Here is a 26,328-nt window from a genome sequence, read left to right on the forward strand (position 1 = left end):
AAATGACTCTTGACGGTGTTGGAGTTATTGTTGTAGTGAAAACAAATGTTGTTTATGGGGTATATTTAGTAGTGCGGTCATAATCAATTTAGTGTTAACAAGGGCGTGCACGACGACCTAATAGTGAAGGTTACCATTGTAACATCCCAAATTTTCAATTTGGAATGTTATACAATAGATCATCATTGCAGATCATATTTTATTTGCATTTTGGCTTGATCCTAGAAATTTCACGCAACTCAAGGACCCACGGAGAGAGTTGGATATTTCGCTATTTTCATATTTGAGTTTTTCTCAAATTTTGAAAATAGGATCATTTGATTTTAATTATTTTATCTCCGAATATTTCAAATACAAAAATAAAAGAGAGGGAATAAAATGACTTTCCCAAAATAAAGAAATATTGTTGATTTAATAATAAAATCAAATAAGATTTTATTTCGGAGTTTATCACTATTTTATTTGAATTTAGGAAAATTGCACGTTTTTCAAAATTGCATTTTAGGGCCAAGAAAATGTTCATCTCGTTCTAAATATTTTGTTTAGATGGTGAAAATTTGTTTTGGCATTTTTAAAGTTTTATTTTATTTTCTAGGATATATTTTAGTTTAGGCGGAATTTATTAAAAAAAATTCCCCGCGGACCGAACTGGGCCGAAGGCCCACCTGCCCGCGCCGCCTCGCCCGAGCATGGCCGAGCCGGACTCCCGCCGGAGTCCGAGTCAGCGTTGCCGCCGTCGCCCGGGGGTGCCCCTTCCCCCAAGTCGGACGCCCCCCTTCTTAAATACCCCGCCACCCCCACCGTCACACCCCGTCCCGCCCCGCCGCCAGTCGCCCACAGCAGCAGCAGCCACCGCCGTCGTTGCCGCGCTGCCGCCACCGTGTGTCGCGCCCGCCGCCGCCGCCGCCGCCCGACCGCGTGCCACCTCCGCCGTCCCACCGACGCCTCCCCGCCCCGTCAGAGCCCCGAGCCCCGCCGGACCCGACGACGTAGCCGCCGCCACCGCCGTTTTTTAAACCCTCGATCCGTTTTTAGATCGGTTCGTCGGTTTTTTCTCGGTTTAGTTATTTAATGGACGTTCGTCCGTACGTTCGTGTTAATGAACGGTTTTCATCGTTTAGCCGTAGACATCGAACGTTCGTTCGTTAGCCTGTTCGTCCATTTTTTCTTTTTCTCGGATTTTCCGTGATTATTTCTGATCGCGATTTCTGATCCAATTTTCGTTCTAGTATAACTTTTCGCTCGTTTATCGGAATCAGGCGATTCAAGCACCTAGAGTTTCGTCTCTAATCCCTCTTTCCATTTAACCAACTCAAACAAGTTTTTGTTACTGTGAAATTTGACCTAGGTCCAGATTAGTAAACGAAGCTTGTTTCTTTCGCCGTTTGATTTTAGTTGCTTCGTTTGATTAAGTCGTGTGAACTCTTACAGTGGTAGACTAGCAGATATAGGGGAAAGTAGGTGTAACTGTCTACCCATCGTAAGGTGCAAATGCTTCTGAAAGACTATGTCTCAGTCATCCATTTCTCAAACACCATGTAGTGCGAGAATCCCAACGGAGGAGATCGAGTCTTGCGGGGGAAAAGTGTGCAAACCTCTGCAAAGTGTATAAACTAATAATGGTTAGCCATGTCCCCGGTTATGGACGTTTTGAGTATCTAATACTTGGATTATCATGTGAATCTCATCATGTTACTTTAATTAATTTTGTTGGGTTTAATGATGATGCTTAATTGGGATTGAGTTGGGTGAACCTTCTCAATGTTTAACAACCATCATGATAGTTAAATAAAAGTTATTCCTTTGTGGTAGGAAAAAAATGGCTTTATGCAAAACTGTAACCGTAGAGCTTTTCACCAGCCATATATGCATGTAGTATAGCATTATTCTTTTCATTACTCTCTATGTGTTACATTGCCAGCATATTCCATGTGCTGACCTGTTTTCGGGCTGCAACGTTCATGTTGCAGACTGTTCAGACGACGAGTAAGGTGCCTTAGGTCCTGGTCTTATACTCAGTGATGCCGTTGGAGTTGATGGACTCGCTTTTCTTCCAAGCCTTCCGCTGTTATCGTTATTAGATGGCCTTAAGCCATATTTATTGTAATAAGTTCTCTTTTGAGACATTCGATGTAATAAGTGTGTGATTGCTACTCTGTTATAAATCCTTTAAGTACTATGCGTGTCAGCATTACTGATCCAGGGATGACACTGATGCACAGAGATCAGACTATTTGAGGTCTGGTCGCTACAAGATGGTATCAGAGCACACGCTGATTGTAGGACACGACCACTAAGCTAAAGCCCTAGATCACTACTCTCTTCTCATTTCTGACTCCTCATCTTTTCTACTCTTTTAGGATGGCGGATGCAAGGAACAAGTTCACGCAACCGGATGAAGATACACCCTTTGGACGCCACTTGAAGGAAGTCACTAGATATCTGAACATTGGAGTACCAAGTTTCACCGGGACCTACATCGCCACTTTACCCGAGGAAGAGCATTGGATGATTCAAGTTCAAGTTCCAGGAAGGACGTTCATGCCCGTCACGGAGCCCATAGAGTTTTCCTTCGATGCAACAACCTGGAGTCTAGGAAAGAGCATGGCAGCCCACATCACCATGGGACGCATTGGAGAAGTTTACCACAAGGACCTCAAGGATACTATCTACCAAATTTGTGGGCGCCGAGATGAGCAATGGGAGATGATCAGCACTAGGAAGGATAGATCAATTACAGCTTTCATCCAGGAGCTAAACCAGCACATTCGTCATCAGGAAAACCAGATGTGCGCAGGCATGATAGATCTAAAGAAGGCATTGACCAAGATCACGAAGCTGGAAGAAGAACTCAAGTCTACACGCGATGGATATGAGGAGGAAATGACGACACTCATGGAGAAGAATGATGATCTGAAGAAGAAGCTAAATGTATTCATGGGATTTCCCGTGACTGGAGGAGAAGACAATGATTGCACTTGCCCGGAGAACTATATCATCATCGACGACACCGACTCGGACCCAGACGATAGCGATGATGATTTTGTTGATGAAGCTGGAGCAGATATCATGGAGTCTTCGACCGATCAATTTTTCTAGTCGACCACCATAACAGTAGTAGTATTCTCCCATGTATATAGTATGGTCCAAGCACCTTTGTAATGATAGCTAGACCGTTGTATGCCCTTGTTTGAATTGATTGAAGTGATATTGATTGCATTTGTCTCATGTGAATATGGGTAGTGTTTTCTCTCTAGAGCTCATTCTATTCTATATTCTCATCTTTTCTAAACCCTCAGATGCCTCCGAGACGTGACAATGGATTTGCTTTCCCACCGGAGCTCACTCAGTTGATCCAGCAGCAGAATGCTTTAATGAAGATGTTAGTCCAGAATCAGAATCAGGGGAACAACAACAACAACAACAACAACAATCCACCGCCACCACCACCTGTTGATCACTTAGCCTGTTTCTTAAGGCTGAATCCGCCGGTGTTCTCCAATAGCACCGAGCCGATAGTTGCAGATGATTGGCTCCGCAAGATGGGAAGGGAGTTGACCACTGCAGGATGCATAGATGCGGAGAAGGTGCGTTTTGCCGCACATCAGCTTGATGGACCCGCAGCATCATGGTGGGAGAATTTCACAGCCACTTATCCCATCGACACTGTCACATGGGATCAGTTCCAGCAGGCTTTCCATATTGCCCATGTTTCAGCAGGAGCAATGGCCATGAAGAAGCGTGAGTTTCGCAACTTATGCCAAGGAGGACGTACTATTGGCCAGTATGTGGATGACTTTAGTAAGCTAGCATGTTATGCCCCAGATGACGTTGCTACAGATGCAGCTAAGCAGGAGAAGTTTCTGGAAGGACTGAATGATGAGCTGAGCATGTAGTTGATGGTAGCAACCTTCAACAACTACTAGGAGTTGGTAGATAGAGCTCTCATGATTGAAGGGAAGCAGCAGCAGATTGACAACCGCAAGAGGAAGTATGGACAAGGGAAGTACAATTCTGGAGCTCAGTAGAAGCCCCATTTTACCCCGAATTCGGGAGGACCTTTTTAGCATACCCATGGAGGAGGGAGATCGCACAACCATAGTGGACCCAAGAATGGCAATGGGAATGAAGGAAGCAACGGACAGAACCGTACCAACCCATCGACCCCAGCCAAGAGGGATCTGAGCCAAGTCACTTGCTACAAGTTTCAGAAGACTGGACATTATGCCAATGAATGTCCTGAAGCTAAGAATGGAAATGGCAATGGAAGCTCCGGGAAGAAGCCGAACCCATTCAACAGGGGACGGGTGAACCACGTTAACGTGGAGGAGGTTGAAGCCCAGCCAAATGCAGTAATAGGTAAGTTTTTGGTTAAGTCATTTACTGCAATTATTCTTTTTGATACTGGTGCATCGCATTCATACATATCAAGGGGATTTGTGGATAAGTATAAACTGCCCACCAAGGTTCTTAGAACACCTATGATAGTAAGCTCACTAGAAGCGGAGTATATGGCTAGTCGAGGATGTTTTCAAGTGCCATTGAGTATAGGTAGGCATGTTTTCCCCTCAGATTTAATCATTTTGGAATCGCAGGGTTTGGATGTGATTTTGGGTATGGATTGGCTATCGATGTATGGAGGAAATATCGATTGCGCCAGTAAGTCGATTTTGCTTACCACCCCAGAAGGAAGAAGGATTAAGTATGTATCATGGCATGAGCCGAAGAGGACTCAAGTAAATTCCTTATCAGGAGTTGTACAGGAGGAAGTACCAGTGGTGAATGATTTTCCAGATGTATTTCCAGAGGAATTGCCAAGCATGCCACCGGATAGAGACATTGAGTTTTTGATTGAGCTTTTGCCAGGCATAGGGCCGATATCTAAGAGACCGTATAGGATGCCTGCAAAAGATTTGGAGGAAATTAAGAAGCAGATTAAAGAACTACTGGATAAAGGTTATATTCGCCCAAGTTCTTCACCTTGGGGATCGCCAGTACTTCTAGTGGAGAAGAAGGATGGATCGTTAAGGATGGTTATTGATTATCGAGGATTGAATGAAGTGACAATCAAGAACAAGTACCCACTACCGATGATCAATGACTTGTTTGACCGATTGCAAGGAGCTAAGGTATTTTCCAAGATCGATCTGCGATCAGGATACCACTAGTTGAAGATTCGAGAGCAGGATATACCTAAGACGGCTTTTACCAGCAGGTACAGGCTGTATGAGTATACAGTTATGTCATTTGGTCTGACTAACGCACCTGCCTATTTCATGAACATGTTGAACAAGGTGTTTATGGAGTTTCTAGATAAGTTCGTCGTGGTGTTCATTGATGATATTTTGGTCTACTCAAAGAATGAAGAGGAGCATAAGGGGCATTTGCGTTTGGTACTTGAGAAACTAAGAGAACATCAGTTATATGCCAAGTTCAGCAAATGTGAGTTTTGGTTGAAGGAAGTTGGATTTCTCGGACATGTTATATCCAGAGAAGGAATAGCAGTAGACCCCGCCAAAGTTGTCACTGTGACAAACTGGGAAGCCCCCATGTCAGTTGGAGAAATCCAGAGTTTTCTTGGACTCGCAGGATACTACCGGAGGTTCATTGAGAATTTCTCAAAGATTGCAAAGCCCATGATGGAGTTATTGAAGAAGGACACCAAGTTCAAATGGACTGAGGAATGTGAGGCCAGTTTCCAGGAGTTGAAGAAACGTTTGGTTACATCACCGGTGTTGATTCTGCCCGATCAATGCAAGGATTATGAAGTATATTGCGACGCTTCTCGTCGAGGACTTGAAGCAGTGCTTATGCAGGAGGGAAGAGTTGTTTCATATGCCTCACGATAGCTTAAGCCCCATGAGTTAAATTATGCTACCCATGATTTGGAGTTAGCAGCCGTAGTGCATGCATTGAAGACATGGAGTCATTTTCTCATCGGAAACCATTGTGAGGTGTACACGGATCACAAGAGTTTGAAGTACGTATTCACATAGAAGGAGTTGAATCTCGGGAAAAGGAGATGGTTGGAGCTCATCAAGGATTATGATATGAGATTGCATTATCACCCTGGAAAGGCTAACATAGTAGCCGATGCGTTGAGCCGCAAGAGCCATGTCAACACGCTCATGACCGGAGAGTTACCAAAGGAGTAAGCCGAGGATCTACGTGAGCTATGTTTGGAGATAGTTCTGAGAGGCTATGTAGCAGCATTGGAGATTCATTCTACCTTGATGGATAAGATCGAAGAAGCTTAGAAGACCGACAAGAAGATTGACAAGATAAAGGAGAACATGAGAAAAGGAAAGGCTAAGGGATTTCGTGAGAATGAGCATGATACCTTATGGTTTGAGGACCACGTTTATGTGCCTAATGACCCTGAAATCAGGAAGTTGATTTTGCAAGAGGCCCATGATTCGCCGTTCGATTCACCCAGGAAATACCAAGATGTACCTGGATTTGAAAGACACTTTTTGGTGGACCAAAATGAAGAAAGATATTGCTAAGTATGTAGCAGTTTGTGATGTATGTCAGAGAGTGAAGGCAGAGCATCAGAAGCCAGCAGGATTGTTACAGCCATTGCCGATACCCGAATAGAAGTGGGATAAACTAGGCATGGATTTTATCACAGGATTGCCCAGGACTCGTTCAGGCTATGACTCAATATGGGTTGCAGTCGATCGTTTGACGAAGGTAGCTCATTTCATCCCAGTGAAGACCACTTACACCAGTGCTAAGTTGGCAAAGATATACATGACCAGGATCGTATGTCTGCACGGAGTTCCGAGGAGCATTGTAATAGATAGAGGAACCCAGTTTACCTCAAAGTTCTGGAATCAGTTGCACGAAACTTTGGGTACCAGGCTAGAGTTCAGCACGGCCTTTCATCCGCAGACAGATGGACAGACCGAGAGAGTCAATCAGATTCTGGAGGACATGCTAAGAGCTTGTGCGCTAGATTATGGATCCAGTTGGGACGACAATTTTCCATATGCAGAGTTCTCTTACAACAACAATTATCAATCCAATTTGAAGATGGCCCCTTTCGAAGCCTTGTATGAAAGGAGGTGCAGGACGCCATTGTTGTGGGATGAAGTAGGAGACTGTCAGTTGTTTGGACAAGATTTGATTAAGGAGTCTGAACAGAAGGTGAAGTTGATTCGCGATAGGCTCAAGGTAGCCCAGTCCAGGCAGAAGAGTTATGCAGATTCAAAACACAAGGAGACAGTCTACAAAGTCGGAGACATAGTTTATCTTTGTGTATCCCCACTTCGAGGAGTTAAGCATTTTGGAGTTAAGGGAAAGTTAGCACCATGTTTTGTGGGACCATACAAGGTTTTGGAGCGTATGGGAGAAGTTACGTACAAGTTGGAATTGCCCGAAGGATTGTCAGGAGTTCATGATGTGTTCCACGTATCCCAGTTGAAGAAGTGCCACGCGGAGATGTCTGAGATACCACTGAGAGATACAGTGCCACTGGAAGCGATTCAGCTGGATAGTGATTTAACCTATGAGGAGAAACCCGTTAAGATTCTCGAATATGCCAGCCGAGTCACCCGCAGCAAGGTTATCAAGTTTTGCAAAGTTTAGTGGAGCCACAACACCGAGGATGAAGCCACCTGGGAGCGAGAGGAAGATCTACTAAAGGACCACCCTCACCTATTTTCCAGCCAACCCGAATCTCGAGGGCGAGATTCATCTTAAGGGGGTAGGTTTGTAACACCCCAAATTTTCAATTTGGAATGTTATACAATAGATCATCATTGCATATCATATTTTATTTGCATTTTGGCTTGATCCTAGAAATTTCACGCAACTCAAGGACCCACAGAGAGAGTTGGAAATTTCGTTATTTTCATATTTGAGTTTTTCTCAAATTTTGAAAATAGGATCATTTGATTTTAAATATTTTATCTCCGAATATTTCTTATACAAAAATAAAAGAGAGGATAAAATGACTTTCCCAAAAATAAGGAAATATTGTGGATTTAATAATAAAATCAAATAAGATTTTATTTCGGAGTTTATCGCTATTTTATTTGAATTTAGGAAAATTGCACGTTTTTCAAAATTGCATTTTAGGGCCAAAAAAATGTTCATCTCGTTCTAAATATTTTATTTAGACGGTGAAAATTTGTTTTGGCATTTTTAGAGTTTTATTTTATTTTCTAGGATTTCTTTTAGTTTCGGCGGAATCGATTTAAAAACAAATCTTTCCCCGCGGGCCGAACTGGGCCGAAGGCCCAGCCGGCCCACCTGCCCGCGCCGCCTCGCCCGAGCGTGGCCGAGCCGGACTCCCGCCGGAGTCCGGGTCAGCGCCGCCGCCGCCGCCCGAGGGTGCCCCCTCCCCAAGTCGGACGCCCCCTTCTTAAATACCCCGCCATCCCTGCCGTCACACCCCGTCCCGCCCCGCCGCCAGCCGCCCGCAGCAGCAGCAGCCGCCACCGCCGTTGCCGCGCCGCTGCCGCCGTGTGCCGTGCCCGTCGCCGCCGCCGCTCGTCGCCGCCGTCACCCGACCGCGTGCCACCTCCGCCGCCCCGCCGACGCCTCCCTGCCCCACCGGAGCCCCGAGCCCCGCCATGCCCGACGAGGTAGCGATCGCCGCCGCCGTTTTTTTTAATAATACCGTTTGTTTTTTTAAACCCTAGATCCGTTTTTTTAGATCGGTTCATCGGTTTTTTCTTGGTTTAGTTATTTAATGGACGTTGGTCCGTACGTTCGTGTTAACAAACGATTTTCGTCGTTTAGCCACATATAGTGAATGTTCGTTGGTTAGCCTGTTCGTCCATTTTTTTCTTTTTCTCGGATTTTTCGTGATTATTTCTGATTGCGATTTCTGATCCGATTTTCGTTCTAGTATAACTTTTCGCTCGTTTATCGGAATCAGGCGATTCAAGCGCCTATAGTTTTGTATCAAAACCCTCTTTCCGTTTAACCAACTCAAACAAGTTTTTGTTACTGTAAAATTTGACCTAGGTCCAGGTTAGTAAATGAAGCTTGTTTCTTTCGCCGTTTGATTTTCGTTGCTTCGTTTGATTTGATTCTTTTTGTAAACCAGAGTTCTTAAGTTGAACTTTCTGGTTAGATCCTCTTATTTGAGTCTTGCCTATGCATTAGATGAGTGCTTATTGTATGCTTTTTTGTTTGCGATAGAGTACCCGGAGTGCGCCACTTGCTACTTCGGATCCCTAAGTTTCACGGATCATCAGCAAGGCAAGTAACACTTTGATCATACCTCTGTACTACCCAGTTTTATTGCTTTAGATCAATCCTCAAACAATTGCATGATTAGGACCTATTTAACATGTGGGTTTTGGGAGAGTAGATGAGGTAGAATCTATTACCTATTTATTATCAAACCTTTGGAAGTTACTTCTACGTTTGCTTATATTGCTATGCTATGCTAGTAGACGTGGATTGGGTGAGTGTATCCATGACAGATGTGAGATTGTTAATTTAACGGTTTATTTAAGGTGGCAACTTTAATACACATCTGGGTGGATTGAGGCACCTGGGATCCCAGTGATTGCCTGTTTTTCTTTATGGACTGCCACCCAGACTCAAAGGGATCATGAGATTGTTCATGCTAGAAACTTCCGTGTGCAGCCGCAAGCTACTATGGGCTCTAGCATAGTTGATTAAGTCGTGTGAACTCTTACAGTGGTAGACTAGCAGATGTAGGGGAAAGTAGGTGTAACTGTCTACCCATCGTAAGGTGCAAACGCTTCTGAAAGACTATGTCTCGGTCATTCGTTTCTCAAACACCATGTAGTGTGAGAATCCCAACGGAGGAGATTGAGTCTTGCGGGGGAAAAGTGCGCAAACCTTTGCAGAGTGTATAAACTAATCATGGTTAGACATGTCCCCGGTTACGGACGTTTTGAGTATCTAGTACTTGGATTATTATGTGAATCTCATCATGTTACTTTAATTAATTTTGTTGGGTTTAATGATGATGGTTAATTGGGATTGAGTTCGGTGAACCTTCTCAATGTTTAACAACCACCATAATAGTTAAATAAAAGTTATTCCTTTGTTGTAGGAAAAAATTGGCTTTATGCAAAACTGTAACCATAGAGCTTTCCACCAGCCATATATGCATGTAGTATAGCATTATTCTTTTCATTACTCTTTATGTGTTACATTGCCAGCATATTCCATGTGCAGACCCGTTTTCGGGCTGCAACATTCATGTTGCAGACTTTTATGACGACGAGTAAGGTGCCTTAGGTCGTGGTCTTATACTCAGTGATGCCGTTGGAGTTGAAGGACTCGGTTTTCTTCCAAGCCTTCCGCTGTTATCGTTATTAGATGGCCTTAAGCCATATTTATTGTAATCAGTTCTATTTTGAGACATTCGATGTAATAAGTGTGTGATTGCTACTCTGTTATAAATCCTTCAAGTACTGTGCGTGTCAGCATTACTGATCCAGGGATGACACTGATGCATAGAGATCAGACTATTTGAGGTCTGGTCGCTACAACGATACACTCGACAATAGTCAGACAACACGTTTTTTAAATATGTTTAGTCACCTCGTGGGAGCACAACCTAGTCCTATGTTGGGAGGACAATGGGTGGGGCTAGAGGGTTGCGGGATTCAGATCATGCTCAACTCCTTAGAACCCTCTCTGAACTCCATATCAAGGTCGATCCAAGTCATGTGCGACTCCTTGGACTCGACCCTAGAGGTGGCTTGGGAGCTGTGAATAGGCCCAAGGGCTCTAGTGCCTTCACCTTACGTGTATTTAAATGAAGGTGGAGTGATTTATACACCCATGGGGGCCTTATATAGCCTAGAAGTCCTTGAGAAATGATCAAAACTACCCTTAAAAGTAGGAGAATGGAGTGTATAACTAGGTAATATTTGGTCCACGTATTTATGGGCTCCTAGGTGGGCTAAGAGGGGAGTTGAGGCCCATCAAAGGGGGTTCCTTCCGGGCTTTCTTTGTTTGGGCTTCATTCTCTTTGCTCCTTTATCTTCATTGATGACTTTGGCCTTTTTTGCTATCTCCTTGACCTGTCGACCATGGCTTGTTACTTGGCCTTTCTTTGACCAGTTTCGATCCTCCTTGGCTAGGATGGACTTTTGTTGACCGCCTTGGGATTTGTTGGCTTCTGTTGACCTCCTTAGGACTTGTTAACTAGCTTAGACTTTCACTGAACATCCATGTCAGACTAGTGGGACCCACTAAGTGGGATTATTTACTTTCCTCTAATATGGGTCGATGGAGCTGTTCTCAGAAGGAATAGGTGCAAAAAGGGCAAGTCTCGGTTCAGGGTTACTAGATGGATTTGCTCGTCAGTACCGGACCTATACTAAGACATATGGTTGAATAAAACAGAGAGGTTCTCAAAAGTGTAACAAAAAAAGGTTAGGTTTGGAGGTACCAAAGTTAATATAGATGGTCCCAAAGTAGACACGGCTCAGTAGCACCGAAAAAACTTGGTGGTTCGGAAGCAAAAAAAAGAACAAAGATTTGTTGAACATTTATTCATTCATTCCCCAATATATCAGCAATACTGGGTAGAAATATTTGGAAGTACCGGGAATGTAAAAAAACACAGGAGTCTGAGTGAAGTTGTGAATAATTTTGGAATTTATGTTGACGATTTTGATTTGGAGTTTAACACTAGTTAATTTCCTTGTGCTCCTCTTATATTATAGTTGTCCTTGAACTCTGTGGGAATATTGGATTCACCAAACACATATAAATTACACATTATGAAATTGAAGGAGCTAACCATTTGTTAGCATAAAAGTAGGGGTCACCAATGGTGTTTCAACTCATCAATGAGAACTATTTTACTTAAATAAACTTGATAAAAGTAGTGCTTTTAATTGTCTTATCATTAATCACTAAAATCAGATAGGGGTATAAGATGCACTGACAAGGTAAAAAAGAATGGTCCACACGAGAGAAAAGGGGACCTAAAGACTTAATGTCTCGATGACAACATTTTCGCGTCACTACCTTTACAACATGGAGGACACGCATTATTGCTTCACTCCCTTGCCATATCATCAAGAGCGATTTGAATAAACCTTTCTAATGAACCAGTGAAGCACTTAGTCGCTCTTCGCCCCCGCATCGTCTGAACTATAATCCATTGATATGTACACCACAAAACTAATTAGTGTTCCCTTTATATGTATACAAATATTAAGTTAGCTAAGCTCTGGCTCCTCCCATGAATTTGGAGTGTTGGGCGTGAGCTCTCAATGGGTTGACATGTGCTGCAGAAGGATGGGGATATCGATGAAGATGTGAATCATCAAATCAAAGTCGGATGGATGAAATGGTGCTAAGTTCTGGCATTCTCTATGACAAGAGAGTGCCACAAAAGCTAAAAGGCAAGTTCTATAGGATGACGGTTCGACCATAATGTTGTATGGCTTTGAGCGTTGGCTGACTAAAAGGTGACATGTTCAACAGTTAGGTGTGGCGGAGATGCACATGTTGAGATGGATGTGTGGCCACACAAGGAAGGACCGAGTCTAGAATGATGATATACGAGATATATTTAGTGTAGCGCTGATTTAAGAAAAGCTTGTTGCTACGTCTTGAGCTTGCATTGGTTTTCCTTGAAGAGGAAAGGGTGATGCAGTAGGAGGCTCCTCAAAAGTCCCACGCACCTACACAAACAAACAAAGAACTCGCAACCAACGCAATAAAGGGGTTGTCAATCCCTTCACGACCACTTGCGAAAGTGAGATCTAATAGAGATAATATGATAAGATAAATATATTTTTGGTATTTTATAATATAGATGCAAAAAGTAAAGATGCAAATAAAAGTAGATTGGAAGAAAATATGATAAGAGATAGACCCAGGGGCCATAGGTTTCACTAGAGGCTTCTCTCAAGATAGCATAAGTATTACGGTGGGTGAAAAAATTACTGTCGAGCAATTGATAGAAAGGCGAATAATTATGAGATTATCTAGGCATGATCATGTATATAGGCATAATGTCCCCAACAAATAGACCGACTCCTGCCTGCATCTACTACTATTACTCCACACATCGACCGACTCCTGCCTGCATCTAGAGTATTAAGTTCATAAGAACAGAGTAACGCCTTAAGCAAGATGACATGATGCAGAGGGATAAACTCATGCAATATGATATAAACCCCATCTTTTTATCCTCGATGGCAACAATACAATACGTGCCTTGCAACCCTTTCTGTCACTAGGTAAGGACTCCACAAGATTGAACCCAAAGCTAAACACTTCTCCCGTGGCAAGAAAGATCAATCTAGTAGGCCAAACCAAACTGATAATTCGAAGATACTTGCAAAGATAACTCAATCATACATAAAAGAATTCAGGGGAGATTCAAATATTTCTCATAGATAAACTTGATCATAAACCCACAATTCATCGGATCTCAACAAACACACCGCAAAAAGAGTTTACATCGAATAGATCGCCACAAGAGAGGGGGAGAACATTGTATTGAGATCCAAAAAGAGAGAAGAAGCCATCTAGCTAATAACTATGGACCCGTAGGTTTGTGGTAAACTACTCACAACTCATCGGAGGGGCTATGGTGTTGGTGTAGAAGCCCTCCGTGGTCGATTCCACCTCCGGTGGAGCGCCGACGAAGGCTCCAAGATGGGATCTCGCGGATACAGAAGGTTACGGCGGTGGAAATTGTGTTTCGTTGGCTCCCTGGGTATTTTCGGGGTACATAGGCTTATATAGGAGGAAGAAGTACGTCGGTAGCCGCCCGAGGGGCCCACGAGACAGGGAGGCGCGCCCTATAGGGGGGGCGCCCTACCCTCTCGTGGCCGCCTCGGCTACTTCTTGACTTTCACTCCAAGTCCTCTGGATCACGTTCGTTCCAAAAATGACGCTCCCGAAGGTTTCATTTTGTTTGGACTCCGTTTGGTATTCCTTTTCTTTGAAATACTGAAATAGGAAAAAAAATAGCAATACGGGTTGGGCCTCCGGTTAGTAGGTTAGTCCCAAAAATGATATAAATGTGTAAAATAAAGCCCATAAACATCCAAAATGGGTAATATAATAGCACGGAACAATAAAAAATTATAGATACGTTGGAGACGTATCAAGCATCCCCAAGCTTAATTCATGCTCGTCCTCGAGTAGGTAAATGATAAAAAGGAAAATTTTGATGTGGAATGCTACCTATCATAATTCTCAATGTAATTTTCTTTATTGTGGCATGAATGTTCACATCCAAATGATAGAAAATAAAAGTTCATATTAACACGAAAATGGTGATACTTCAAGCATACTAATCAAAGTAATCATGTATTCTCAAAGTAACATGGACAAAGAAAGTTATCCCTACAAAATCATATAGTCTGGTTGTTGCTCTATCTTCATCACACAAAGTATTTAATCATGCACAACCCCGATGACAAGCCAAGCAATTGTTTCATACTTTAATAATCTCAAACTCTTTCGACTTTCACGCAATACATGAGCGTGAGCCATGGACATAGCACTATATGTGGAGTAGAATGGTGGTTGTGGATAAGACAAAAAAAAGAAGATAGTCTCACATCAACTAGGCGTATCAACGGGCTATGAGATGCCCATTAATAGATATCAATGTGAGTGAGTAGGGATTTCCATGCAACGGATGCACTAGAGCTATAAATATATGAAAGCTCAACAAAAGAAACTAAGTGGGTGTGCATCCAACTCGCTTGCTCACGAAGACCTAGGGCATTTTGAGGAAGCCCATCATTGGAATATACAAGCCAAGTTCTATAATGAAAAATTCCCACTAGTATATGAAAGTGACAACATATGAGACTCTCTATCATGAAGATCATAGTGCTACTTTGAAGCACAAGTGTGGAAAAAGAGATAGTAGCATTGTCTCTTCTCTTTTTTTCTCTCATTTTTTTTCTTTTTCCTTTTTTTCCTTTTGCCTTTTTTTTCTTTTTGGCCTTTTCTTTTTTTCCCTTTTTTTCTTTTTGTAAAGTCCAAAGTCCCATCCCGACTTGTGGGGGGATCATGGTCTTCATCATCTTTTCCTCACTAGGACAATACTCTAATAATGAAAATCATCACACTTTTATGGATTTACAACTCAAGAATTACAACTCAAAGCTAGAACAAGATATGACTATATATGAATGCCTCCGGCGGTGTACCGGGATATGCAATGAATCAAAAGTGACATGTATGAAAATTATGAAGGTGGCCTTGCCACAAATACGATGTCAACTACATGATCATGCAAAAAGCAATATGTAAAAAGTAATGCGTGTCATATGAACGGAACGGTGGAAAGTTGCATGGCAATATATCTCGGAATGGCTATGGAAATGCCATGATAGGTAGGTGTGGCGGCTGTTTTGAGGAAGGTATATGGTAGGTGTATGGTACCGGCGAAAGTTGCGCGGCACAAGAGAGGCTAGCAATGATGGAAGGGTGAGGTGCGTATAATCCATGGACTCAACATTAGTCAAAAGAACTCATGTACTTGTTGCAAAAATCTAGAAGTCATCAAAAACCAAAACACTACGTGCATGCTCCTAGAGGGATAGATTGGTAGGAAAAGACCATCGCTCGTCCCAGACCGCCACTCATAAGGAAGACAATCAATAAATAAAATTGTGCTCCAACTTCATCACAAAGCGGTTCATCATACATGCATGCTACAGGAATCACAACCCTCAACACAAGTACTTTTCATAATCACCTCAACTAGCATGACTTTAATATCACTACCTCCATATCTCAAAACAATTATTAAGCATCATATTGATCATAGCATCCAATTCTTTTCTATGATAGTTTTTATTATACCCAACTTGGATTCTCATCATTCTAGGACCAACTTTATAACCATAGCAGATATCATGCTGTTCTAAAAGACTCTCAAAAAGATATAAGTGAAACATGAGAGACTAGCAATTTCTTCAAAATTAAGTCACCATCGTGCTCTAAAAAATATAAGTGAAGCACTAGAGCAAAAACTATCAAGCTCAAAAGATATAAGTGAAGCACATAGAGTATTCTAGCAAATCCTAATCAAGTAGGCTTCTCCCAAAAGGTGTGTACAGCAAGGATGGTTGTGGTAAACTAAAAAGCAAAGACTAATATAATACACGACGCTCTAAGCAAAACACATATCATGTGGCGAATAAAAATATAGCTCCAAATAAAGTTACCAATGAACGAAGACGAAAGAGGGGATGCCTTACCGGGGCATCCCAAGCTTAGGCTTTTGGCTATCCTTGAATATCTTGGGGTGTCATGGGCATGCCCAAGCTTAGGCTCTTGCCACTCCTTATTCCATAGTCCATAAAAGTTTTACCCAAAACTTGAAAACTTCACAACACAAAACTCAACAGGAAATCTTATAAGCTCTGTTAGTGAAAGAAAACAAAACCACCACATAAGGTACTGTAATGAACTTATTCTTTATTTATTTTGGTGTTAAACCTACTTTATTCCAACTTCTCTATGGTTTATAAACTATTTTACTAGCCATAGACGCATGAAAATAAGCAAACAACACACGAAAAACAGAATCTATCAAAAACAGAACAATCTTTAGCAATCTGTAACTAACGCAAACTTCTGGAACTCTAAAACTCCTACAAAAATAGGAAGTCCTGGAAAATTTGTCTATTGATCAGCATAAAAAAGAATCAATGCAAAATCACGTTTCTGTGATTTAACAAAACTAAATTCGTGCGTGCAAAGTTTCTGTTTTTCAGCAGAATCAAATCAACTATCATAATAGGTTATCCTATAGGTTCTACTTAGCACAAACACTAATTAAAAGATAAAAACACATCTAAACAGAAAATAGATGCAAGATTTATTACTAAACAGGAACAAAAACAAAAAATACAAAGAAAATTGGGTTTCCTCCCAACTAGCGCTATCGCTTAACGCCCCTAGCTAGGCATAAAAGCAAATATAGATCTAAGTAGTGCCATCTTTGGCACTCAATTCATAAGTAGCTCGCATGATAAATTCATAAGGTAATTTGAATTGCTTTCTTGAAAAGTGCTCCATGCCTTTCTTTAATGGAAATTAGAATCTAATATTCCCTTCCTTCATATCAATAATCGCGCCAATCGTTCTAAGGAAAGATCTACCAAGAATAATAGGGCAAGAAAGATTGCAACCTATATCAAGAACGATAAAATCAACGGGCACCAAATTTCTATTTGCAACAATGAGAACATTATTGATCCTTCCCGTTGGCTTTTTTATGGTGAAATCTGCAAGGTGCAAATTTAAAGAGCAATCATCAAAATCATGGAAACCTAGAATATCACATAAAGTTTTCGGAATCGTGGAAACACTAGCACCCAAATCACACAAAGCAAAACACTCATGATCTTTAATTCTAATCTTTATAGTAGGTTCCCACTCATCATTAAGTTTTCTAGGTATAGAAACTTCCAAATTAAGTTTTTCATCATAAGATTGCATCAAGGCATCAACGATATGTTTGGTAAAAACTTTATTTTGACTATAAGCATGAGGAGAATTAACAACGGATTGCAACAAGGAAATACAACCTTCTAAAGAACAATTATCATAATCAAATTCCTTCAAATCCGAGATAGTGGGTTCAATACTATTTAACGTCATGACCTCTCCAATCCTACTTTTACCAAATTTAGCATCAAGATCTAAAGATCCGAATTCTTGGGACACCTTCAAGATCTAATAGGAGACACATCAATAACTTTAAGATCTTCATCATTATTTTCATGGAAACTAGAAGAATATGCCTTTATAAAGCAATCTTTCTTTGCACGCAATCTAGCGGTTCTTTCCTTGCACTCATCAATGGAAATTCTCATTGCTTTGAGAGACTCATTGATATCATGCTTAGGAGAAGAAGATCTAAGTTTAAGAGAATCAACATCAAGCGAAAGTCTATCAATGTTCCTAGCCGAATCATCAACTTTGAGCAATTTTTCTTCAAGCAAAGCATTAAAATTCTTTTGAGAAATCATAAATTCTTTCACACTATTCTCAAAATCAGAGGGCATCTTATCAAAATTACCATAAGAATTATTGTAGGAATTTCCATAATTATTAGAGGAATTACTAGGGAACGGTCTAGCATTAAAGTTTCATCTATAAGCATTGTTTCCAAAACTATTCCTACCAACAAAATTCACATCCATAGATTCATTATTATTCTCAATCAAAGTAGACAAAGGCATATCATTGGGATCAAGAGGGGTATTTTTAGTAGCAAACAATTTTATAAGTTCATCCATCTTTCCACTCAAAACATTGATTTCTTCTATAGCATGCACTTTTTTACTAGAAGATTTTTGGGTGTGCCATTGAGAATAATTAGCCATAATGTTATCAAGAAGTTTTGTAGCATCTCCTAACATGATTTCCATAAACGTGCCTCCCGCGACCGAATCTAAAAGATTTCTAGAAGCAAAGTTCAAACCCGCATGATTTTAAAATTCATAATGTCATTCCTAAGAGTGATAATCTTAGCGGGAGGAAAATACTTAGAGATAAAAGCATCTTTGCACTTGTTCCAAGAATCAATACTGTTTTTAGGCAAAGACGAAAACCAAACTTTATTACGATCTCTAAGTGAAAACGGAAATAACTTCAATTTAACAATATCATTATCCGTATCTTTGTTCTTTTGCATATCACACAAATCAACAAAGTTGTTTAGATGAGTAGCGGCATCTTCACTAGGAAGGCCGGGAAATTGATCTTTCATAACAAGATTCAGCAAAGCAGTATTGATTTCACAAGACTCAACATCCTTAAGAGGAGCAATCGGAGTAGTAAGGAAATCATTATTATTGGTATTCGAGAAATCACACAATTTGTATTATCTTGCACCATGGCAACAAGTAATCCAACACACAAGCAAATAGAAAAAGGCAAGCGAAAGAGGGAGGAGGAGATTGAAAAAGAGACGGCGAATAAAACGACAAGGGTGAAGTGGGGGAGAGGAAAACGAGAGGCAAATGGCAAATAATGTAAATGCGAGGGAGATGAGTTTGTGATGGGTACTTGGTATGTCTTGACTTGAGCAAAGACCTCCCCGGCAACGGCACCAGAAATCCTTCTTGCTACGTCTTGAGCTTGCATTGGTTTTCCTTGAAGAGGAAAGGGTGATGCAGCAATAGTAGCGTAAGTATTTCCCTCAGTTTTTTAGAACCAAGGTATCAATCCAGTAGGAGGCGCCTCAAAAGTCCGACGCACCTACACAAACAAACAACAATGCAATAAAGGGGTTGTCAATCCCTTCACGGCCACTTGCGAAAGTGAGATCTAATAGAGATAATATGATAAGATAAATATATTTTTGGTATTTTATAATATATATGCAAAAAGTAAAGATGCAAATAAAAGTAGATTGAAAGCAAATATGATCAGAGATAGACCCGGGGGCCATAGGTTTCACTAGAGGCTTCTCTCAAGATAGCATAAGTATTACGGTGGGTGTCGGTGTCAAAACCGACGGATCTCGGGTAGGGGGTCCCGAACTGTGCGTCTAGGCGGATGGTAATAGGAGACAAGGGACACGATGTTTTTACCCAGGTTCAGGCCCTCTCGATGGAGGTAAGACCCTACTCCTGCTTGATTGATATTGATGATATGGGTAATACAAGAATAGATCTACCATGAGATCAGAGAGGCTAAACCCTAGAAGCTAGCCTATGGTATGATTGTTGTTCGTCCTACGGACTAAAACCCTCCGGTTTATATAGGCACCGAAGAGGGTTAGGGTTACACAGAGTCGGTTACAATGGTAGGAGATCTACATATCCGTATCGCCAAGCTTGCCTTCCACGCCAAGGAAAGTCCCATCCAGACACGGGACGAAGTCTTCAATCTTGTATCTTCATAGTACAGGAGTCCGGCCAAAGGGCATAGTCCGGCCATCCGGACACCCCCTAATCTAGGACTCCCTCAGTAGCCCCTGAACCAGGCTTCAATGACGACGAGTCCGGCGCGCATAATGTCTTCGGCATTGCAAGGCGGGTTCCTCCTCCGAATACTTCATAAAAGATTTTGAACACAAGGATAGTGTCCGGCTCTGCAACATAAGTTCCACATACCACCGTAAAGATAATAATATTTACACAAATTCAATCTACTGACGTATTCCGTGACGTGACATCACACCACGGCCAAGCCTTTATTCGAATCGTTTTACTATCCCACCTCAGCGCGTTTAGCAAGGCAGTTTCCTTGGCACGTCTTGTCAAAGTAGAGATCGTGTCCCCTTATTCCGGGATTCTCATTAATATGGGCGTGGGTAACCCAACCGCGCCATTGATTCCGGCGCTTGGGAGATAAGCGAGTTTTACCAGGGTGTTGGGGACGCATAGCTTCGTCCGCCCATATAAGGGGATAAGGATCCACCTTTCTACCTACGCCTTTTTCCTCCTTTGCTTATCCATCTCCGCGCACTCGAGCTCCAACGCCCAAGCCCGCACTTCCCACCTCAACCTTCTCCAATCATGTCCGAAGCGGGAGGCAGGTGGATGGCCTCCTCCGTTACGGAGGGGCACATCAAAAAGTTGAGGAAGGCCGGATACTTGTCCAACGACATCGCGCAGCGGCTCCCAGATGAGGGGCAGCTCATCCCCACCCCTAGGCCCCATGAGAGGGTGGTGTTTCTCCCCCACTTCCTCCGCGGACTGGGCTTCCCACTCCACCCATTTGTCCGAGGGCTCATGTTCTACTACGGCCTGGATTTCCACGATCTGGCCCCGAACTTCATTCTCAACATCTCGGCGTTTATCGTCGTGTACGAGGCCTTCCTCCGCATTAAGCCCCACTTCGGCTTATGGCTAAAGACCTTCAATGTCAAGCCGAAGGTAGTGGGCGGCCAGCAAGCGGAATGCGGAGGCGCCATGGTGAGCAAAATGCCCAATGTCACATGGCTCGAGGGCTCCTTTGTGGAAACCATCAAGGGGTGCAATCAGGGTGGTTCTACATCACCGAGCCGCGCGACCCTGAATGGGCAGCGGCCCCCGAATTACGATCTGGCATCCCCACACGGCTCACCTCTTGGAAAGAGAAGGGCCTATCGTGGGGTAATTCAGAAGAGGTGACCGGACTCCAAACCTGCGTCCAAAACCTGATGGACAAGAAGGTTAAACTCGTCACCGTAGTCCAGGTCATGCTCTTCCGCCGCATCCTCCCGTGTCAACGACGGGCTTTTAACCTGTGGGAATTCGACCCGGCCCAGCACCAAGCTTTGTCCAGGCTTTTTGACACAACGCATGAAAATGCCTGGAAGGTGCTATTCAAGGGCTCCGAGGTTCACCCTCCCACTACCGAGGATCGCGGATTCTGCGCGAAGCGCCAAGCCAGCGCGGTAAGTTTATTTTGCCCATCACAGGATATTTGTTTTTCATAGTTTGACTCTATGTGGGATTTAAGTTCCCGTTCCTTTGACAGGACTGGCAGAAGAAGTCCGGACAGGTTGACTGTCCGGCTCCCTTGCCAGAAGACCCAGCGGACGCCCGATTGACGGGGCTGCTTTTTCCGGCACCTCACGTGGTGCCGGAGAAGAAGGCCAAGAAGAAGGCCACGGGAACTCGAAGGAGTTCCCGGCGCCAGGTGTTGTCGGACTCATCGTCCGATGACTCTGAGGTGGACTCCTCCCGCGAAGACGAGGAGGAGGGAAAAGAGGCCTCTTCCCCAGCGGGGGGAGAGAAGAAAAGGAAGGCCGCCCCAACTGGGGGGCCGGAGGGTCCAATAAGGGGAGGACCCTCCCTCCGGACTACTCCACCAACGCCGACAACGGCGAGGAGTGGCCACCGAGGGCTAAGCCCCTGGAGAAATCGTAAGTGTCCAAATACCAGAATGACTCATGGCGTTTTATTTGTCGCACAGAATCTCCTAATGCCGAATATAACCCTGCAGCCCGCCCAAGGACGGGCTCGGCGCTTCAACGAGCAGCTCCCTGGATTCGTCGGACGTGAATAGCACCTCACTTCCGGCTGCCTCCTCTCCTCACGCTACGGATGACGCCGAGGTGGGTCCCAAAAGGGGCCCAGTGAGGAGCAGGTGGTCCCGGAGTCTCCACAAGGCAACCTCCCGAACTCCCGGCACAAGGAGGATAAAACCCCAAAGGGCTCCAAGTCCGGCCCTGGGCCGGACTCCGCACCGGAACCTTCAGTGGTTCCGGAGTCTGACAGGCGGCCCCTTCGTAAGAAGGGCAAGACTGCGACACCGGTGACCTCCGTCCAACCGGAGGCACCGGATAATTTGCTGGAGGCGCTTAACGGCGCCTCCATTGACGAGGAGCACCGTACTATTATGAGTGTGGTGATCCAGAAAGTTCAGTCCACCAAAAGCGGGCTGACTGAAGCCTGTGCCAGCCTTCTAACAGGCTTTAAGGTAAGTATGTAAAACATGTGAAAATGTTACCGCATAGACAGTAGCCCCTGATGCTCAGTTTGGTGTTTGGAAAGAAAAGCCGGACTGAGGATCTAAAAAGATATACGCATGAGTCTAACATAAAAATGTCAATATGGGAATGCAGGCCGCGCTGCTGACCTCTGCCGCACTGACTGCGGAGGTCGATGCATTGAAACAGAGCCTCGAGCGGTCCGAGAACGAGCTCGGCCTTGCCAAGAAGCAGCTCGAGGACAAGGAAGGTAGATAGTACCTTATGTAAGTGTATATAAAAATACCTGGTTGCAAATAGTGATAGGACCAACGTGAATGTGATAGGGGCCACAACCGAGGTGGCGACCCTGAAGGAAGCGCTATCCAGGGCCGATGATAATGCGAACATGGAGCGCACCGAGCGAGAGAAACAAGAGGCGCGGGTGGCCGAGGTGCGGCAAGAGCTTAATACTCTTGTGAAAAAATACGAGAGTTTAGAGTTTGACTCAAAGATGCGAGAGTCCGAGCTTGCCTCGGCACTTGAAAGTGCCAAATCTGCCAAGGCCGAAGCCCAAAAAGCCCTCTAAAAGATTAAGGCGATGAAAAAGATAGCGGCGGGTAAGGCATTCTTTATGCAAAGCAAGCATGTGAAAGTGAATTACGTGTTACTTACCCGAATTCGGAGCTCTCCAGGAGCGTTCGCAGATCTACCCCGCAGTGTGTTCGACGCCGCCGCATTCTACCGAGCCGAAGAAGGGAGCTCGACGGAGAAGGTGTTCTGGTCCCAGTATGCTGAGGCCGGACACTCGGTGCCCTTGAGCGACCAGCTGAAGCAGCTGGTCGAGCTCCATAAGGTGGCCGAACAGGCCATGAAGGACCTTATAGGCTGGCTGCGGCCTAGGGAGGTCCTGCCTGAGAGCTACTTCGGGCTGGTGAGGCGGCTGGTGGATGTCTGTCCCTGGCTTGAAGTCATCAAGCGCTCCGTCTGCATCGAAGGTGCCCGTAGGGCCCTTGCCCGTGCTAAAGTGCACTGGGGCAAGATGGATGCTGAGAAGCTTGTGACGGACAGACCACCGCCGGGCAAGGAGTATCGCAAGCCCGAAATGTACTATGAGAGCGTCCTGAAGGGTGCCTGCCTTATAGCGGGTGAATGCTCCAAAGATGTAATTTTTGAGTAAACTTGCATTTGTTATCATGTGCGCTGAAAACTTGTTCATATGCGCTAAGCAACGCTTGTGAATTTAAAATATTACCTTCTGTGCGGTCGTTTATTAAATTTGAGAGATGGCGAGTCGTCGGCTTCTGTCCCCATGCCACAAGTGCTGGGGTGTTCGGGATAAACTTGAGCGCTCTTTTTCCCATTCTTGGGTCCTTCGAGGGAGGCGCTCTACACAACGAACGAGGCAACTGGACTATAATGCTTGAACACTCTCACTTAGCCATAGAATTCTATAATTTTAAATTTCGGCGAAGCCCCTGGTATTCGGAAGACCGAGTTCGGGGCGCTATCCACGCCTAGGCCGGACAAAGCCGACTCCTCGCTCTAAGCGGCATAAGTCTTTAGGGACTCGAAAACCTCTCGAAAAGTGATCGACTCTCGCCCTATCATGACGGTCAGTTTTAGCTTTCTCCACTGAGGTGCTTAACCCAGCTCAACCGGGGCACAATCGCAGTGGTTCTCCCAGCGCTACCTAGCCGATATAACGGAATGTAAGGTACCAAAACATGGAAGCCGGGCAAACCCAACTATTGACCCAAGACATGATTCGGAGCCGATGCATATAATGCTATAAGTTCGGGGTGCCAAACTTGTGAAAGTGTTCGGACTTATCACACCATATTTTGGGGTACTTAAGCCCCTGGTGTATTTGGCCGTACCAAAGTGTACGGGTGCAACATGTCATAAGTGAACATATATAGATAAAAAAAGGAATGCAATAATAAACAGAAGCTATGTATTGTTTATTTAAAAAGGCTGCGGTAAAAGCAGAATGATACAAATAGTGCGATAAGCAATGGACAGGACTATTTGACATGTCCTCCTCCAGGGGCGATCTGCGGGATGATATGTGAAACAAGTATATTGCTCGTTATAGAGACCACCTGGACACTCGACGTAGCTTTCTGCTTCCCTGGCTGTTGCATCGTGTGTTTGGTGATTCTACTGCCGGACAGGGCTTCTTGAGAAAGGAGTCCTGAAAGTAAGAGAAAAAAGAATGACACAATCGATAGCCCCTGGTGCGGTTGAGCCGCCTTCTGGGCCTGCCGTGGTCGTGCTCCTCCCCCTATGCCCATGGTATTTCCAAAGCATAATTATGTACGCGTAGTACTGCTTTCGCAATTTCGCGAGGGTTGGGGTTGGGGCCGCATTGCTACACATGCTCGGGACGTGCCGGGCGGTCTTGTTGTAGGTTACTCTGGGCACGCTTGACGGTGTCCGGACATTTAATAGCCGGACTTGAGGATTGCCTTGAGAGGCTGCTTTGTACTTCTGCCGCGAGGGCCACAGTATGCTCCTCCGTTCGGAGAGAGCGTTCGGTGTTTCCGTTGACCTTAATAACTCCTCGAGGGCCTGGCATCTTGAGCTTGAGGTATGCGTAGTGCAGCACCGCTTTGAACTTTGCAAATGCGGTTCGTCTGAGCAGTGCGTGATAGCCGCTGCGGAATGGGACTATGTCGAAGATTAACTCCTTTCTTCAGAAGTTATCCGGGGATCCGAAGACCACTTCAAGTGTAACTGAGCCTGTACAGTTGGCATCTACACCTAGTATGACGCCTTTAAAGATCGTCTTTGTGGGTTTAATCCCTGAGGGGTCTATGCCCATTTTGCGCACTGTATCCTGATAAAGCAGGTTCAGGCTGCTGCCACCGTCCATCAGGACTCTAGTGAGGTGAAATCCGTCAACGATTGGGTCTAGAACCAATGCGGCGAATCCGCCACGGCGGATGCTAGTGGGGTGGTCCCTTCGATCGAAAGTGATCGGGCAGGAGGATCACGGATTGAACTTTGGGGCGACTGGCTCCATCGCATATACGTCCCTTAGTGCATGCTTCCGCTCCCTTTTGGGTATGTGGGTTGCGTATATCATGTTCACCGTCCGCACTTGTAGGGGGAAGCCCTTCTGTCCTCTATTGTTCGACGGCCGGGGCTCCTCCTCGTCATCGCTATGCAGCCCCTTGTCATTGTTTTCGGCATTTAACTTGCCTGCCTGCTTGAACACCCAACAATCCCTGTTGGTGTGGTTGGCTGGTTTTTCGGGGGTGCCATGTATCTGGCACGAGCGGTCGAGTATTCGGTCCAAGTTGGACGGGCCCGGAGTTTTTCTTTTGAATGTCTTTTTCCGCTGACCGGGTTTAGAGCCTCTGAATCTGGCATTGACTGCCGTATCCTCGGCATTATCGCCGTTGATACGGCGCTTGTGCTTGTTGCGACGCGACCTGCCGTTGCTGTCCTTGGTATTCGAATTACCAGGGCTCTTGGTCATGTTGTTACTACGAGCTAGCCAGCTGTCCTCTCCCGCGCAAAAGCGGGTCATGAGTGTTGTGAGGGCTGCCATGGATTTCGGCTTTTCCTGTCCTAGGTGCTGGGCAAGTCACTCATCGTGGATGTTATGTTTGATGGATGCAAGGGCCTCTGCATCCGGACAGTTGACGATTTGATTTTTCTTGGTTAGGAACCGTGTCCAGAATTGTCTGGCCAATTCCTCTGGCTACTGAATTATGTGGCTTAGGTCATCGGCGTCTGGTGGTCGCACATAGGTGCCCTGGAAATTGTCAAGGAATGCGGATTCCAGGTCCTCCCAGCAACCAATTGACTCTACTGGCAAGCTGTTAAACCAATGCCGACCTGGTCCTTTAAGCTTGAGGGGGAGGTATTTGATAGTGTGTAGATCATCACCGCGGGCCATGTGGATATGAAGGAGATAGTCCTCGATCCATACCGCAGGATCTGTTGTGCCATCGTATGATTTGATGTTT

This window comes from Triticum aestivum, chromosome 2B, assembly GCF_018294505.1.
Source record: "Triticum aestivum cultivar Chinese Spring chromosome 2B, IWGSC CS RefSeq v2.1, whole genome shotgun sequence".
Lineage (NCBI taxonomy): Eukaryota > Viridiplantae > Streptophyta > Magnoliopsida > Poales > Poaceae > Triticum > Triticum aestivum.